Source organism: Poecilia reticulata, chromosome 15, assembly GCF_904066995.2.
Source record: "Poecilia reticulata chromosome 15, P_reticulata-male-v2, whole genome shotgun sequence".
NCBI classification, from domain to species: domain Eukaryota; kingdom Metazoa; phylum Chordata; class Actinopteri; order Cyprinodontiformes; family Poeciliidae; genus Poecilia; species Poecilia reticulata.
This window is the reverse complement of record NC_088844.1, coordinates 8501151-8520240: the sequence shown is the minus strand read 5'-3', so window position 1 is coordinate 8520240 and position 19090 is coordinate 8501151. Positions and strand designations below refer to the sequence as shown.

Sequence of the window (19090 nt, the reverse complement as noted above, 5' to 3'; positions counted from 1 at the left end):
AACAGATGAATGGAATTGATGAACATAAACCTGACAATTCATACTGTATATAAAAAGTGGTAATTAGAAAATAAAATCATGGTAAAAATAAAGAAAAATCTAAACTACTCAACTAGTTCACAAACTTTCAAGCAGCACTGTATATATTTATATCTGTAGATATAAATATATCTATAGATATATCTATATACATATGATATATCTATAGATATAATATATCTATAGATATATCTAAATACATATAGTATATCTATAGATATAATATATCTAGATATACTATATACATATAGATATATCTATATAGATATAAATATATATTTACATAACTAGATATCTAGTGATATAGATAACTAGATATAATTATATCTACATATAGATGTATGTTTACACATTTGTTATATTAAACTAGTTTCTGTATTTCACATATGCCATATGAATGTCTTTTTTTGTTTTTTACCAATGCATTTCTTGTTGTGGCATTATTGCTCTGTGTTAATAAAGTTCTTATAATTGAAGAGTTTAAAAAAACTGACAATACTTCAAATTACTAAATAAAGCCTTGACACAAATAAATATTTCATCTCTTTTCTTATACGCAAGTTTTGTGCTAAAGCATTTTAGTACTTTGGTTTGTTGATTAAGATCTATTAATGTAATTCAGTTCCAGGTTAGGTGAGAAAGACCCAATTGTTCCTACAGGAAAAAGGCATCTGGCTCCCACTGAAAACTCAGTCAGGGCCTGTTAAACCCATATGGGCTACAGCATATGGGCGCTCATGGAAAATGTGGAAATACACATTTGTTACCCATGCTAGCCCAGTTTACATCCATTTGGGGCCCAGGGAAATATTCCTGAAAGCACCGTAGTGGGTCACAGATGGCCTCATGTAGTTACCCATCTGGCCCCACTCAAAACCCAGTCAGCACCCATTTAAATTACGTGAGCAACCCATGTGGCCACCATGGAACCCGCGGACAAACCCACTTGGTACCCATATTCTAGCCCAGTTTAGAACCACTTGGGCCCAGGTAAAAATTCACGAAAGACCCTAGTGGACCACAGATGGGCCTCATGTAAGTTACCCATCTGGCCCCAGTCAGCACCCATTTAAATTACGTGGGCAAACCCATGTGGGGCCACCATGGAACCCGCGGACAAACCCACTGGTACCATATTCTAGCCCAGTTTATACCCAGTTGGGGCCCAGGTAAAAATTCATGAAAGGTCCCAAGTGGGCCACAGATGGCCTCAGTAAGTTACCATCTGGGCCCCACTCAAAACCCAGTCAGCACCCATTTAAATTACGTGGGCAAACCCATGTGGGCCACCATGGAACCCGCGGACAAACCCAGTTGGGCCCAGGTAAAAATACACGAAAGGACCCTAGTGGGCCAACAGATGGGCCTCACGTGAGTTACCCATCTGGCCCCACTCAAAACCCAGTCAGCACCCATTTAAATTACGTGGGCAAACCCATGTGGGCCACCATGGAACCCGCGGACAAACCCACTTGGTACCCATATTCTAGCCCAGTTTAGACCCAGTTGGGGCCCAGGTAAAAATTCACGAAAGACCATAGTGGGCCACAGATGGCCTCACGTAAGTTACCCATCTGGGCCCCACTCAAAACCCAGTCAGCACCCATTTAAATTACTGGGCAAACCCATGTGGGCCACCATGGAACCCGCGGACAAACCCACTTGGTACCCATTTCTAGCCCATTTTAACCCAGTTGGGCCCAGGTAAAAATTCACGAAAGGACCCTAGTGGGCCACAGATGGCCTCACTGAGTTACCCATCTGGGCCCCACTCAAAACCCATTCAGCACCCATTAAATTACGTGGGCAAACCCATGTGGGCCACCATGGAACCCGCGGACAAACCCACTTGTACCCATATTCTAGCCCATTTTAGACCCAGTTGGGGCCCAGGTAAAAATTCACGAAAGGACCCTAGTGGGCCACAGATGGGCCTCACGTAAGTTACCCATCTGGGCCCCACTCAAAACCCAGTCAGCACCCATTAAATTACGTGGGCAAATCCATGTGGGGCCACCATGGAACCCGCGGACAAACCCACTTGGGGCCCATTTTGGCAGCCCTCTTCTTTCCCATATGGGGCCCACATAGGTATGCTGGCTGGGTAGAAAAAAACGAAGTAAACATTTCATTTACAGCGAACCCTTGTTTTTCTTAGTGGTTGCGTTCCGAAAATAACCCGTGATAGGCGAAATCCGTGAAGTAGTTACCTTTATTTTTTTACAGTTATTACACAGCATAAATAAATACTCTATATTGAAACCAAAGAACAAAACCTGTTTTCAGATCAGCGGATGTGCGTGTTCATCAATCGGGCCTTAATCGGTGTCGTGTCATTAAAGCGTCTCCTCCAACCTGCCCCGCGAAATTCACAGCTGTATCTACGGCAGAGCGACGGATCTCATCAACGAGCCTCCGGTCGGGTTTTGCGTTGCCTCTGGTCACAGTTTTTTTCCCAGCTGGCATTCAAAGTTTCAGTTTCCATCTGCTGGTGAAAAAAAAAAAGTCTACTTTAGTATACTTCAAACATACTTAAATTTGTGAAAGTACACTTTAAGTATACTAAATATTAAGTGTACTACCTATAAGTATATCTGAAGTAGGCCTATACTAAAAATACACTTGTACCAATTTCAAAATTAGAACTTAAAACACACTTAAACATAATTGTACCAAAATACACTTTTAATATATTAAATAAAAGTATACTTTAAGTGAACAAAAAATGAATGAATATGTATGAATTTTTAAGTGCCTTAATAATCTTTTACTATGTATTAAAATTGCATACAATAAAAAAGTCACACTTAGCAGACGGCAGCTGCTAAGTGTTGCTAGCTGGTGGTAAGTTTGCTTATTAATTATCTTCATTTAATTATAAACAGTGCAGTAAAGATATATAACTTACGTTGGTTTCTTAAATAATTATTTTATCAATTGTATTGTGACTTGTATGATTATTACAATAGTAATCATTCAGTTTCATGTTATAACTGCATGGAGGCTGTTTGTTGCGACTTATATTTTAATTCATAAACTAACCTGGTTTTAATTAAGCTCCACAAGACAGAGAGACTTTGATATTGTGAGGTTGTTGTTCTAACTCGTTCATCAATGATTTTATCTTCAACATATGTTTGCAGTCTAAGCAAATGAAGATGAAAGAGGAAGCCAGAGAAATCAAGTGTTAGAAAACCTAAAGACTTTCTGTCTCAGAAGAAGCTCTGACTCCACCAGATCACCAACCAGCTCTGAGGATGAACCTCCACATCGTCTTCATGATGTAAGTTTGTTTTTTCAATGAGGAGCTAGCTACATTTTCAACAACAAAAACTGCTGTGTTACCAACACTAAGTGCTTAATAAACATGGTTTGATTTAAAGGTAACTGGAAATAATTTTTCCCCTTGTTAATCTAACATTTCTCTTTCATACATTTTATTTGTTGTTGGCTTTCAGGGCCCTGTGATGGACTGGTGACCTGTCCAAGGTGAACCCTGCCTCTCATCTGATGGCTGCTGGAGATGGGCACCACCAGCCCCCCTCGCTACCCTGCAAGGATCCGTGTGTTCAGATCATGGATGGAAAGATTTAAGGTAGTTTGTCTCCTTAAGTCCACACTTAAAACAGCTTCATAGTTGATGCCAACATCCACTGATTCTATGACATTGCTGACAATTTTTTTTTCTACTTCTAACATAAACAGGCAAAGAAGACACCCAGAAATGTTTTTCCACCCCAGGCATCCGGTCTCAATCATCATCAGTTCTGATGTTGTCACATACATTGCGAGTCCACAACGTCTTAAAATTGTAAGTATTATTTTTTTATTTGCCATTTTTCTGTTCTCTTTAAATACAAATGCTTTCTCTGTTTAATTGCTCTATTGTTCTTTTTTGAAGGATTCTGTAAGATGCAGTGAACGGGAATGTTCTGTCGTTGATCCTCACTTTCATGTTGTATTGTCACACTTAAATTTTCATGTTCATGTGTTCACTTTTGATGTGTAAACTGATCATTTATGTAAAGTTCATAAAGTTGTGAGTAAAATTGGACAATTTTTAAATGTCGGTAATAAAACAAAAATATTTGAATTACCTTGGGCATCTTGTGTAATTAATCTTTCCATGTAATTGTAGCCTAAAACAGTGTAAGTATACTGTAGTGTAGTCATGCATGTCATTTACAAAATAGGTACGTAGGAATATTAGGACTTTCACGAGTAATTAAAATTGTAGTTTATTATCAATAGCAGGAAATCAAAAAATAAAAATTAAGTTTAATTTAAATACATTACTAATATATTAAAAGTATATTTAAAATATATTTGAAGTATATGAAATATATATTTTGAATATAATTCTGAGACAGAATTGTTACACTCAAAATATAATAATTATATCAAAATATAATAATAAAGCTCTGAAATATTATATTTAAAAAGTATACTTTAAGTACACTCTAAGTACACTTGAAGTTGTTCCAAAAAAGTACGTATAGTATACTAAAATATACTATTAGTTGTAATTTAAATAAGACAATTTAGTCAAACATATGCGACACTTAACCTGCACAACATAATATGACAGTAAACTTAAGAGTCAATTTCAGTTGAATTTGGATTCAGATAGATCAAGTAGAAGCGAGCAGCGAGTGAGCGTCGCTCCTTCACCCTGACGTTCCTTCCCTGGGGTGGGGGCGCCGATCTATGTTTTCGCATCCACCTGAATAATGTGTAGTTGTGCCATTGGTTATATCCTTTATTTTTTGCTTGATTTGATATGTTTTTGTTTTCTGACCTAAATTTTGAAGGTCTCCCACATCAAAATGGAAAATGATTCAGTTTGATGTTGATTTAATAAAAGGGGGCGGAGCTTTGGCTAGAGCATACCTGAAATTCCCTCCTTTTATGATTCACCAGTGATGGCAGTGAATGTGTGAGCGCCATAAACTACCAAAGTTGTGTGAGCAACATGGGAAAGGAACATCTGGATGAACAGGAAATGCCAAAGAACCTGCAGGTTTTGATTTCCAGGCTGGGCATCAGGTTGTATGTGACCTCTTGCTGTTGCCAAAAATACTTTATTTTTCCTTAGATAGGAATATTTTTTTTATTATTAACGTTTTTGATGTCATCCAATGGCTGACTTAAATCCACTGCCACACTGTTTTCTACGTTGCCATGTATGCTGGTGTACTGAAAAAAACAACTTGCGTTGATCTAAATGCTGCGGTTTTGGTGAAACATTAAGTCGTGCTGCATCTTTAAAGTATGTGTGTTACCTTTTTATTGCTATCTTGGTAGCAATGGATCAAGGGTGCTGCTTAATTTGGTGTTTAAGGACGATATCTGTTCCAGGTGGTCAGATTACATTCCTGTCAAGCATCTTTTCAAGTGCACAAGTGTTTATCAGTCCACACAGGACACTTGTATGAGATTGAATGGTGCTGTTATTGGGCTCATATTGGTGCGATCTTCGAAAGCAGTGACACATACGAGTGTCACTGCTTTCGAAATGTATATATCTAGAATGTGAGAGTTGCATTGTTAGTCTGAGGATTTGTAGCCATGACTCAATATTCACACAAGTCTGGACATTTAGCAAGAAACTAGGAGGAGGTGGCTTTTCTTCCAGTTGCATAATCAAGCAAATGAATAACCAAAATCTTATAGTGATTGTAAATCAATGATTTCCATTAAAATCTATAGGTCATCCAAAAGTCCAAAGGTTTCGTATATTTCACGGCAGCAAGTTTTGTACAGCAGAAATGTTTACCTTGGCTCTAAATGCACATGATGGCGCAGTTAGAGGCGACGTCCAGAAGCGATTAGTGTTGGTGCTGCTTTTGCAGCTGCTTTCTTGTTTAGAGATTAAAAATATCCAAATTCTCAGGAAACACGTTTTTTTTTTTCACCAAAGACCTTCTGCTTACATTTTTGTGGTTCTCTTGTACTCTTTTTGATGTTGTTGTTTTGATAAGTGGGGTGGGGGGGAAACACCTCGGTGGAATCTCTGCTGTTTGTGAGATGACTGTGTTCCTTTTTAATGTTGCCTTATATGGATTTAAGAATGTGTTAAATAAAATGTGGCCAAAAGTGTCGACTACCTCGGCGCATGGAATGAGGAAAAATAGCTTGTAAAGCACACTGAAGCCAGCTGGAGCGTTCTCACAAACCACCCAGGAGGCACGTTACAGCCACCCCTAAAAAAAACACATCAACACCGAAGTGGGTAGATGGGATGAGAAGATTACTTATTAAAAAAAAGTAACATGGCTTCAATATGAACCAAGTTTTTTATTCATTTCATTATTTACAAATTGAAATCATAAATGGCTTTTATGAAGGAGTGGGAGGATAGAGTGACAACACCAGATGTCAAGTTTTGATGAATTACTTTGGTAAAGGGTTGCTTCGGATCAGCAGATATGGACCGCCTTTGTAAACACACAATTTTGCTGAAACTACAACAGTTTTGTTCAACTAAAACAGGCCATGGTCGCCGTTGGCTTTTCTTCGAATGTTTCCACACCTGAAACATGGCAGTAACTTTTATCAGCTGTTTTTGGCACATGCTGACTCTAAAAGGCTTTGCTGGACCCTGTTGTTTCCCAGACCAACCCGTGGGAAACCTCTGAAATGTTGAACCGGTGTCCAACATGTCGTAGCAGCCTCTTGAATGCTTCGTCTCACCCAGAAGTGCAATTCATACTGAGAATAAACACTGCTAAACTCAATTTATTAGTTGGGTTCCTAGAGAAGGCAATTTCATGCAATGGATTTTATTAGAGCATTGGAGTAGAAGAGGGTGAATACACATCTGTGCTGCATTTTTAAGTTGTGAGACATCTTAAACCGTGTCTTTTATTTCCTAGTTTTATTCTGTTTTGTCAAAAATCTATTAAACATTTCCAGTAGAGGGCTCTAAAACGTGAGGTTGCAATATGACAAAATGTGGCAAAAGTGCAAATGAATATGACTCTAAAGTCTTGAAACACATTCACTTTTGTTGAATCACCAGTTTATTGTCTTGAGAATTTCCCTTTGGGATTATTAAAAGTATATTCATTCATTCATTGACAAGTGTATCTACAAAGACCTTAAAGTGAGGTGTGGTGAAAGGATTATACTCTGAACTCCATATCAATTTCTATAAACTCTTGGTATCATCTACATGTTTATCCCCCAATTGGTTATCAAGGAAATGCAGATATTTCATGTAGTCATTATGGGAATATTATAAAGGTACATATTATTAAACTACATGTAATAAATTATGAGAGTTGTGAAGGACACCTTGATTTAAAGAGAGCTTTTCTTACTTTGAAAATGTACAGTTGTCCCCTTGCTAGGAAGCCCACCTTTTAATATCCGCCATTCCTTACAGATTATGAACACGTAAAACTGTTTCTGAAATTACAGCATTGCATAAGATCAATAAAATTGGATATTTTAGACTTCTAAAAAGTATACATTTCTATGCAGTCACTACCTGGTAGAGCTTGCTTCATTTTGCATGAGTCACTGCATCAATGCAGTGTGGCATTGCGTAGCTGTAAAGGAAGCACAAATTGCTTTAATAGCCGCCTTCAGGTTTTCTGCATTGTTGGGTCTGGTGTCCCTCATCTTCCTCTTAACAGGTCACAGATTTTCTATACGGGGCAGGAGAGTTTCCTGGCCAATCAAGAGCAGGAACACAATGGCCATTTAAAAAGATTTTGGTATATTGGGCAGTTTGTGGGCTGCACAGTGGCGCAGTTGGTAGAGCTGTTGCCTTGCAGCAAGAAGGTTCTGGGTTCGATTCCCGGCCTGGGGTCTTTCTGCATGGAGTTTGCATGTTCTCCCTGTGCGTGCGTGGGTTTTCTCCGGTACTCCGGTTTCCTCCACAGTCCAAACATGATGTCAGGTTAATGCCTCTCCAATTGCCCTAGTGTGAGTGTGGTGTGCATGGTTGTGTGTCCTGTGTGTCTCTGTGTTGCCCTGCGACAGACTGGCGACCTGTCCAGGGTGTACCCCGCCTCTCGCCCGAAACGTTGGCTGGAGATGGGCACCAGCACCCCTCCCGACCCCACTGAGGGAAAAAGGTGCAAGAAAATGGATGGATGGATGGATGGGCAGTTTGTGCAGGTGCCAAGTCCAAGCTAGAAAAGAAAATCAGCATCCCCATAAAGCTTGTCTGTAGAGGAAAGTGTGGAGTGCTTTAAAATATGATGAAAGATTGCCATGATGACTGTGGACCCCAAAACATTAATGGACCCGCGACAAGTTACCAACGACTGTGGAAACATCAGAATGAAGTTCAATCGATGTAGATTCTGTGCCTCCCCAATCTTCCTCCAGACTCTTGGATCACTATTTCCAAATAAGATGCAAACTTTCATCTGAAAAATTTAAGAATGGAGGTTTTTTTGTACAAAAACCACTGAGCATAAACATTACAGGCAGTTAAAATGCCTGTGATGTTGGTTCGGGCTTTGCTTGCCACAGGGAACAAAACATTAGCAGCCAATGTGTAGACTCTTGATGCTCTGACCCCAGATCCGGGCCACTCTTCACAAAACTCCCCCCAAATTCTTTAATGGATTTTGCTAGATAACATTCCCAAGATAATTTATCCCTGTTGCTCCATCTTTTGCTACGACACATTTTCCATCAACTTTGGATGCTTGGATTTGGCATTCTGGACGACTTTTATAGCAATGATATTTGGTGACTTGCCCTCCTTGTGGAAGGTGTCTGACTGTCTTCTGGACATCTGTCCAGTTAGCTTGTGTAGCCTACTGACTCAGAGTGAAACCTTTTTAGGAACTCAGGAATCTTTTGCAGGTGTTGTGAGTCAATTAGCTGCTAAGAGTGTGACACCGTAGCTTACATTTTTCTGTAAGTATAAAAAATGGCAAGAAATAAATAAAAGCTTGAAATACTTAAATGAGTCTCTAAAATGAGTTCCACTTTACTAAATCAGTAACACATGACAAATTTGTCCATGAGAAATACAGAGGGTACATTAACTTGTTAGCTTGGTTTTTATTTTTCAACAAGATCACAGCCGCTAGCTAGCTTGTAGGTAATGTTTGCACATCGTTTTTAGTAAAGCTAGCAGTTGGGTTTGGGATACAAAGTTTAAGACATGAAGCAAACATTAATACAGCAGAGAACTAAACGTGTGTGAAGTTCTGTTTATCTTGAGGATCAACAAACCGGAATAGTACATTCTGTAAGCCGTTGATTTGAATATCAGTATTTTTTCCCCCCTCATTTGTGTTTCTTGCCATCTTTTTTTTTTTTTTTTTTTTTTTAACATTGGACCTTACTCGCGATATGAAATGCAGCTTCGTAAAGGGGTATGGACGGCTTAATTTTCTTTTTGTTGGGCGTAAAAAATGTCAGTGGACGGCAGCCGAATTCAATTAAGATTTGTGGCGGCAATTTTCTTTTTTGTGTATCTTTTTATGAGCGTAACCCCCAACAACTATATAAAAACCAGACATGGGTCGCTTTTAACCACATAAGCGTTGGTCTAAATTACGACTGCTTAAAAATAATAATAATAATAATAATAATAATAATAATAATAATAATAATAATATTATTATTATTATTATTATTATTATTATTATTATTCAATTTATTATTGAATAATAAATTGGTTTCTCGAAGAAAGCAGCAGACTGATACTAAAAACCTGCGATGGGACATGAATCCGGGGAGGGGACATATTGACTGAGAAGTGAGGCAGAGGCTCCTACAACACGGGAAGGGGGAGGAAATAAGAATGGAGGGCGGAGGGTGAACTGATCCTCGGAGTGTGTGCGTGTACACGCGCGTGCGTTTGTGTGTGTGTGAGAAGGAGAGGAAGGAACAGACGAAAGAGACCTGCGCGCACACACGGATACTCTCTCTCTCTCTCTCTCTCTCTCACACACACACACGCACACACACTCTCGCTCTCCTCCTCTCTCTTTTCTCGGAGCCGGGGGAGAACCGGGAAGGGAAGAATGAGGAAGAGGTCCGCTGCGCCGCGCGCCTCCTCTCAGCGAATGCGGGTTTGCTGATGAAGCGCCGCTCCGGTCACCCGATCATACAGGTCACTCAGGTCGCGCTGCATGGAAACGAGGAGTAGGCAAGAAGAGCAAAAGATAAGGGCAACAAATAAGGGGTGGGAAAAAAAAAACCCAGTGTGCATGGGAATTCGGACTACTCTTCCCTCCCTTTGTGCGTCTCGGTGGTTGGATACGCTGTCTTGACTAGCGTATAAGAGCTCCCTGCGTCTCCATTACCCTTCCCCACTACGGGCTTCACCTCCGCCACCACTCCTCCTCCACCGCCTCCTGGTTTTACTCCTACTTGCTCGCATCGCAAGAAGAGCCGTTTTACTACTTAACTACGAACACCGTCAACTCCGGATTGAGAAGGTAGGACACGGACTCCTGGATGCTTATTTATTTTATATGCTGCTTTTTTTTTTTCTTTAAATTTGATTATTATTGCGGGGGTCCAGGTCTGCTCCATGGTGTTGTGTTGGGGTGTGCAAGTTTTTTTTTTTTTTTTTTGGGTGGGGGGAAGGGGTGGAGTAAACTGGAAGTAAGAAGGGGTGTGTGTGTGTGTGCGGGGGGGGGCAGCCTCGGAGACCCGAAGAGAGACTTGGAAGCACCATGCGTCAGATGGCTCTGGATGGGGATGCGTTCCCTCACTCCATCCTCACTCGCCAAGCTGCGCTTTTCATCTGTGAATTGAAAAGAATACAGAAAAAGAAAATAAAAGCCTTTCTCGTTTGTAGACAGCTTTGTAGTAAGCTTTTATTTATTTATTTTTTTAATTTCCACCCTGTTATCCCATTCATTCTTCTGAACCCCCCTTTAAGCCCATCCTCCTGCCTCACCTATTTATAGAGAGATGGTTAAGGATTCAGATCACGTTCGGATCGCCGCGCTCTCCTTTACTGGCATCCAGTGTGGAAGTTTGTGTGACAAACATGCGCAGTGCCCGTTAAACCAGTGGAACGGACGGATGTGCACCGGGAGGCACTTTTGCGCAATCCTGCTGGGCCTTGCATCCTTTGCGCCAAACGGCACCGGCGTATTCAGTTGGGGCTATTGTTGGTGTGCCAGTGCGCTTTCGTCCCCCATCAGGTGTGCGTGTATGTGTGTGCGTGTGTGTGTGTGTGCGTGTGTGTGTGTGTGTGTGTGCGCGCGCGCGCGTGTGTGTGTGTGTACAGCGGAAGTATGAATGGGCTCATTTGAATCAGCTGAATTTGGAGATAAATAATAATAAAAATTAGATTTTTAGATGATACATTTTAGAGTGAAGCCTGGATTGTGCATCATTAAAGTCAAACCAGCTTTAATTGCCTAGATATGACTCTACATACAGGTTTCTTTTGTTTATCAAGGTTTTTTCTTTCTGTTTCTCTCAGCTGACTTCAGTTTTTTATGGGTATGACACAGAGCAACTGTGGGACATCAGCCATTAAGTATGAAATATTTATTTATGACGGGGAGCGGGAAGGAATGAAATGGTGCCAGGGGTCTGAATCTGCTTCGTTTATAGCCGTTTTTACAGCAGGGATGCTGATGGAACCGAAGGTCTCGTGAAGCAACAGCCATGCTTCGTTTCAGGCAGTGAGACGGGATCTGATAAGTTCCCAAATGATTAAAAGCTGCTTTCATTTCTAGTTGTGTGTTGGGAGTTTTGGGTGGCTCGACATCAAGCAACTCTCCTCTCATTTCCCTCTCTCTCTCTCTCTCTATTTTTTATTTTTTTTTTTAAACTAGCAGAGGTTGTAATCACAACTTTTCTAGGCTTGTAGCCACTGCAGTGCAATAACTGACTGGTCAAAGGAGACAGTGGCAAATGAATGCTTAAGCAGAGATTTATTGTGGTTTTTAAGACGATAACACAACATGTTATGTAGGCTATGAAGGAAATTAGAAACCGTAGGAGCCGTGCTTCAGTTTGCATTCGACTATCTTATGCACCATGCCAAAAGGTCCTTATTAAACCGTAGCTCACAGCAAATGGAATGATCTGATTTACAGGAAGCTGACATAGGGCCGACGCTGGAATTTTTATTTATACAAACTTTTTGCAGGCTGCTCTCAACCCATTTTTTAACTTTTTTTTTTGTTAAGAAAATATGTCGATCGCAAAATCAAACGTGGATTCTCTTTGTAAGCAAAGGTAGTTTCAGAGTTTGCTTAAAAACAATCTTAGATCAGTGTAAAGCTAACAGTTAGCTCTAGCTAGCGCCCTATCTGATTTAAAATATCACTTTAAAAAAATAAGTGATATTTATTTAGTTGCATACCTTTTCATGCAACTTTGAAGTGAAAAGATATCGCTTTAGGTTTTTTTTTATGTCTGAAAAACAATCATAAAACACCATAATCTAGCCATTAGCTGCTGCTGTATTGCTCCTGATTCTACCAGAGGTGTTGTAAACTTTTGAATTTGTAATCATGTTGACATTTTTCAAGTGACATCCTGCCCTTATTCCCTGCCCTCTCTTTGATTGTTCTTTTTTTTTTTTTGCGATGCTGCAGTTTCCTGGAGATTGAGTTGCAGCCAGGTGTCTGAACAGGTATACAGCTCACAGTCTACCTTTGGTGAACATGGAAATTGTTTAGCTGAGAGGGAAATAAACACAAAAAAACTTGCCAGCAGTCACTTTTGAAATGCAGGTAGATGAACTAGCATTGCAGAGCCAAAGGCATATGAACATTTTGCGGTGAAAAGTCCTTTTAAATGACCAGAATCGGCTAAAATATGAGATCTACTTGAACAGCCTTCCACCACTCTTTCATCTAAACTCTAAATAAAATACTTTGACTACAGGAAAGGGAACTAATACGGATGACTTCACACAACCTCACTTCTAAAAATCCTCTGTCAAATTTAGCGCATTTATGTTACAGCTTACATTACCATGGTTCCTCCAAACCACTCTGACTCATTTAAGATGGAGGATAAGTCATACTATTTTTATAAAATTATTATTATAATTTTTTTTTTTACATTTTGGTCACTGGCTAACATCATGGGGTTAGTTTTGGTGAATGTAAAGGAGTACTGTACGTCACGACAGTGAAACGAGTCACCGAACTAAACCAAGCAGATCTTTGATTAGCAAACGTCACTCGTTTTAACCCCGACAAACAGAGTGAGTGGATATATTACCCTCATCAGAGTGTTTACAGAAAATATGGGCTAATTTTTCTCTTCGGCAGCTTCTTGAATGAGGTTGGAGTAAATGATAAAAAGAACCCATTTGTCGTTCTAGCGGGGTCAGACGAGGACGGGAGTCAGACGTTTCTAGCTCAGGAGAAATCCGTGTGCCAATTCCTGAACAGTCAGTCGGTGACTGACCTGGTTAGAATTGATGGAGGCGCAGCAAGAGGAGTTTTATCCTTTCACGGAGGACAAATCTGCTGGCAAGATCAGGTGTCGTTTTAAATCAGGGAAGATCTGTTGGAGCAGCCTGAGTTCATCGCTACGCTAAACCCTTATAAATGTAAATATGCACCATGGAAACGGCTGATTGATGTCCAGCCTAGAACTCAAGGTTTTGACACATTTACTGACCTAATTCATTTAGGACTTTTTTGTTTTTTTTCATCCATAATGCAACAATCTTGTCAGGTTATCGGCTGAATAGAGTGGGCCTCTCCTTGCTCTCGCCTCTGGTTCTGAACTGGTCATCAGGCAAATGTCCGACCAGAACATCGAAATGGAAGTTCAAACTATGTGATGGGTCGCTCCGCTTTGTCGGGAAGTGAATGATGTAGCTTCATGTAATCTGCAACAAGAAAGACTTACTATGTTGAATCCAGCTGGGGAAAATGTTTCCCGCAGTCATGTATTCCTCAACAAATCCACTTTCAAAGCTAGGATGATGAAAAGATTGTATGCGAAATATATACATATAAGAAATAACCTTAAATGCTTCCTATTTCAAAAGCATTTATTGATGTTCTAGTATCCTCCTTTAACAGCCCATTAGCAGTTAAGAAGTGTTGCTCTTTGGTTAAAAGAAATGTCTTGATTACCACAACAAATGGTCAGTTATTTAAGTCTCTACCTTGCGAATCCAGTATGTATTTGATGCCAGATGATTCATTTGGAGTCTCAAAACAAAATGATTTTGTTTTCAATGAACCAGATAAAATGTTGAGATGAAGTTTCAGAAGTTTATCCAGCATTGTAGATTGCTAAAGACCTTTTTGCACCTTTGCTTGAAGAATGTTAAAGAACAATCTCAGAGCTCAAGTGGTTTTGATGCACTATTGAAATCATCTGGTCTTTGCTCTTGTAAATTGATCCAAACTCAACCTAAAGAGTAATAAAACGCACAGAATCCACACTCTGTATTCAACAAAACCAATATGAAAAAGTCGCATGAAGTGGGTGTGATTTGAGCAATATTGCTTGGATCATGTTAATCTGTCAATTTCCTTTTTTTTGGATAAGTTAAAGTATATAGCTTATCACTAAAGACAGCAGACCACATCTGAAGCCTCTGACCCCATTGCCCTCTGCCGGTCCCCTCTATAAATGATTAACTCAGTTAACAGCTCATCATCCCGCTTTTCCATTTCATTTTGATGCCTCACAGTGTAAATAGTCTTTTGTATTTTTTTTTTTTGGATGTTCTTTACATTTTATCGTGATGTTGAATGTTTTTCTGTATTTTTATTTTAGAAACTTACTTTAGGAATTCAACTTTCAGAATATAATATCTAAAATCAAAATAATTTATCAAGGGGTGTAATAAAAATTTTGATTGACTTGGCAATCTAAACTGAATCAAGAAAAAAATCTTTAAGCCGTTTAAACACAGATGACCAAAAAATCCATTGTATTTTAAGGAACATGCAATGTTGACTTCAATTAACTGTTGGATTACAATTAGGAGAAAAAATTGGGCTCATCTTCGTGTATAAAAGCAGTTTCTTTAAGATGTTTTTTTTCCCCCACAACATGTAACTAATTTGAAATGGTGGTGTCGGTCATTCACCAAAGCTAGGATTGGATTTATGTTTTCAGGTTTAGATCCGGTCCTTATGAGGTGCATTTTTAACTTAAATGTCACTCACCGTTGCCCTGAAATGCATCTCATCTAAAATGTTTTTGTGTAGCTAGTGGCCTTTTATTTATTAGTTTTCTGACAGGAAGAAGGGCAGACGCACAGCAAGTGCTCAGGGGTCTGGAATCGAATCCTGAACAGCTGTGTGGAGGACTATAGACCCCGCATATGGTGCTACTGCTTTTTATTGTGAGCTAGTTTGGTTGGATTTACCCAGAATGCCTTGTGCTGTAATCTGCTTCCTGCTTTTGAGGCGATCCTGTTCGCTTGCATCCACATACACATTCGAATCGCACCAGAGTTCAAAATTCAGATTCAGAAATACCGTATTTATCCAAAGGGAAATTTAATGTTGTAATTCGTATCAGTTCAGACTCTTCAGAGTTGATCTAGATGGCAGTGGCTGTTGGCAGAAAAGATCTCTCGTGGCGGTCTGTATTACGGTCAATCTGAAGAAGCCTCTGACTGAAGACGCTTTGTTTTCCCAGTATAGTCTCATGAAGAAGATGGTCAGGGTTGTCCATAATTTTTTTCTTTTTTTTTATGAAGAATCTCTCTTTGCATCATCATCTCCAGAGGTTTCACAGTCGGTCACAATTCACGTCAACCAAACCGAGACCAGCGATTGCATTTTTGATCCGCATCAGAGTTGTTTAGGTATTATTCTTACAGTCTTCCAAAAAATGCATAACTGTCAAGTAATATTTTAAAATTTCCTGTCAACTTGAAGCATTTTTAAACTCAAAAACTTGCCGACCAGCTGGATGACTTCCCTCGCGCTCTCGGGCACCAGGCTTAGTAAGTTTTCTGGGGTAAATCCTGGATTTGCATTCACTATATGCAGTGAAGCAAAGTCACTTATTGGTGGTTGGCTTTCTGTTGTTTTGAACATTATTGTGGATCTAGTAAGACTTGTGTAAATATGTCAGTGGACAGATGGACCCAGACAGTGAGTAGGAAGTAATTATGTGTGTGCGTGTGTCTATGTGTATGTGTGCGGGGGTGTGCGTGTGTGTGTGTGTGTGTGCCAATTTGATCACTTTCTTTTCTCATAATAACATGAGGATGACTTGGCTTGAGTGACTTCTGGGCAGACTTGGAGTAAAAGCTCCACATCAGTCCTAATGATGGTGAATGTAGACGGTTTATCTTCAGCTCCCTGCTGGGGCTACTTTGTATCCGTGTTTCCCAAAAGTTTTATTATTTACCTCTTTGCAAGACATAATTGAGTAATTTTTTAATACTATCATTTACACCCCTTTTCTAGTCTTTTTTTGTTTACCATAGTATATATTTTTTTTCCAATATTACTTGTTTTCAGTATTTGTCTTTGACAAATGGCAGCGTTGGGACCAAAGTAGTAGTAGCTCGCATGGTTTTAGTTTCCTCCACTTTGTTTTCTGACCGTGTGGCTTTGGGAATCCTGATTTTACGGCTCCCATTTCTGAGCGTGTTGGCTTCTTTTTTGTTAATGCTGCTCGTAAGACAACCTGTGATATATTTTGAAAACATAATTTTCAGCTTTAAACAGTTCAAGACGTCAAACATCTACAAAGTGTTAATTCGAATTCAGTGCTTAAAAAAACTGCCACATTTTCAGCCATATTTTTAGTCATTACAGTTTTAATTGAAGTTATCCCACTAAACAGACGATACTTTGGTTTTGTAGCATATTTTTGGGCTTTGAGGGACATTTTATAGTTTGAGATAACTTTAGCTGTGTTCAAGTAAACCGTATAAAATTTCACCACGTGTGGTGTGTTATTAAATATATTTCTTTGTTCTTAATATGTATTTAATGATTTCATTGTTTTCTTCGTCCTTTAGCTAAATAAATCAATCTGTGCCCATTAAGCCTTTTTTAGTGCCATTTACTCCCATCCATCCATCCATCCATCCATCCATCCATCCATCCATCCATCCATCCATCCATCCATCCATCCATCCATCCATCCATCCATCCATCTTCTTTACACCCTTGTCCCTTAGTGGGGTCAGGAGGGGTGCTGGTTCCTATCTCCAGCTAACGTTCCGGGCAAGAGGCGGGGTCACCCTGGACAGGTCGCCAGTCTGTCGCAGGGCGCCATTTACTCCCTTTCAATATAAATTTGAAATACACTACCATTGAGATTTATTTTATTTGTTTTAGTTCCCCAATTTTGAAATTCCTTCAAAAGTTCAGGTTTGCGTTTACTCTCAATTAGGAGAAGGCAAATTTAAATGTTATCCATCTGATGGGGGAAAAGAAATTAACTTTTTATTACTTATGTGCAAATGATTGAAATCAGGATTGCTGCCAGTGATTTTACATTACTGGACTTGGATATTAGCCCTAAAACGAATACCCTTTGCATATGTGGTAAAGGGGAGTTTTTTGTTGTTTTTTTTCCTCCAAAGGTTCTTTTTAAAAGCTGAAAGTCACAATTGTGAGGTTGGAAAAAATAGAATATTTGTGAATATTACGCATGGTTGGAAGGAAGCTACTAATGGCTTTTATTAGAGAAGTTGCATCAAAACTATTCCTATACCAGTCATTTAAAAGAACATTTACTCGTGTCCAGTAGGAACACAAAATGAAGGTTTTGCGTTACAAAGTCGCCATGGTTGACCACATTTTATTTGAGGGGAATGTCAACTGTTGCCAGATAAAACTTAACATCACAGGTTGTTCTCAAATAAAACTGAACGGAAAAGGCCAACAGTCCCGCTCTCAGCTGCGGTCACAGTTGCTCATGTGGTCCTTGGAGTTAAATAATTTCCAATCCATCGGTCTGTGACATAAAATCCTGCTGGAAATTTAAGTTTGTGGTTGTAATGTGACAAGAAGTGGGACGGATCAAGGCAATGCGTTCTTCTATATTCCATTACAGATCAAACCCATTTCATGCTTTTTTTCTCACTTTAATCTGCTAATGAATATTATAAGTGTCGCTGTAGTGTAGAAAGAAAAATGGCGCATCTCATGTTGTCGCCAAAACGGACTCCGATTGTAAATCACTGACTATTTCCGCAAGCCGTTTTATATGAAATTACTGGTAATAAAATCTTTGTGATGCTCTTTTCCAGCCTTCTGAATGGTACAAAGAACAACAAATAGTTGAAAGAACCATAGCAGAAAGTAGTGATAGTTGTTGTGTTGTCTCGTGTTTGCTGCGGTGTGAGATGCTGCGGTGTGAGATGACTAAAAGGAAAGGGAAAAAAACAAAAGATTGACCCAAACTGGCACCATGTATTGTTTTAATGTTTTTCTCCTGAAACCGCTGTACATCTTTGGAAGTGAGAGGGAGTCTTTATCAGTTATTTTATTTATTTTTGTTGAAACATTTGAAGTGAAACGACTATTAGAAACCCCTCGCAGTGATTAAAATGTTTAGCTTGACAATGAAACGTATTTATGACCCGTTGACACCATATTTGCATTGCTATGTTTAAATTAGGTGTTGTGCATCAATTCCCCCCCTTTTTTTTTCTCTTAATGAATATGAATGTTGTAATTCTCCTAGGACTCAAAGAACATTTATCCACAGCACTGTACTCGGTACATAATTTCAACACGGCTTTTTCTCCCTTCAATATAAAATGTAAATGTGTTGCATTTGATCATAATCTAGGAGCACAGCATTCAGTAAGCTGATTTAATGACTGTATACATATCTAGTTAAAACAGCTAACACCTGTACACATTTAGAGCAGCTAAAGTGGCGCGGCTCGCTGCGGTCATTAAGCCGTTCCAAAAATGACATCCCTAAGTGGAAACAGGCAAGGCCCAAATTATCATCAGAAAATGCCACATGTAGCTTTATTTGGCCACACAACACTGGGCATAATGCTCAGAGGCGTAATGTTTGGGGAGTTAAAACTCGGACTGTGTAGGTTTTTTATAATTGTGAGGTGAATTTCCTAATGTCTGGGCATGTTGGGCCGGCAGTATTCTTTTATTTTTCTTCCTACCTGCTTTATTCAGCCCAA

The 19090-nt window shown here is 39.4% G+C and overlaps 1 protein-coding gene and 1 long non-coding RNA gene across 5 annotated transcripts in view; both read left to right on the top strand.

Annotated features, from left to right (window-relative positions):
- Window positions 1-2868: 2868 nt before the first annotated feature.
- Window positions 2869-4287, top strand: LOC145555219 (uncharacterized). The gene is made up of 3 exons (XR_014091318.1): window positions 2869-3322; window positions 3498-3634; window positions 3745-4287. It is a non-coding gene; the product is annotated as an uncharacterized LOC145555219 (long non-coding RNA).
- A 5434-nt stretch (window positions 4288-9721) lies between these two features.
- Window positions 9722-19090, top strand: part of slc8a1b (solute carrier family 8 member 1b) — a 151293-nt gene continuing 141924 nt past the window's right edge. Inside the window, exon 1 of one of the 4 annotated variants that reach the window (XM_081616396.1) lies at window positions 9722-10454. The gene's annotated coding sequence lies outside the window, so the exon portion shown is untranslated. The remainder of the gene's footprint in view (window positions 10455-19090) is intronic. The other 3 variants (XM_008428820.3, XM_081616395.1, XM_008428819.3) reach the window with 3 other exon arrangements.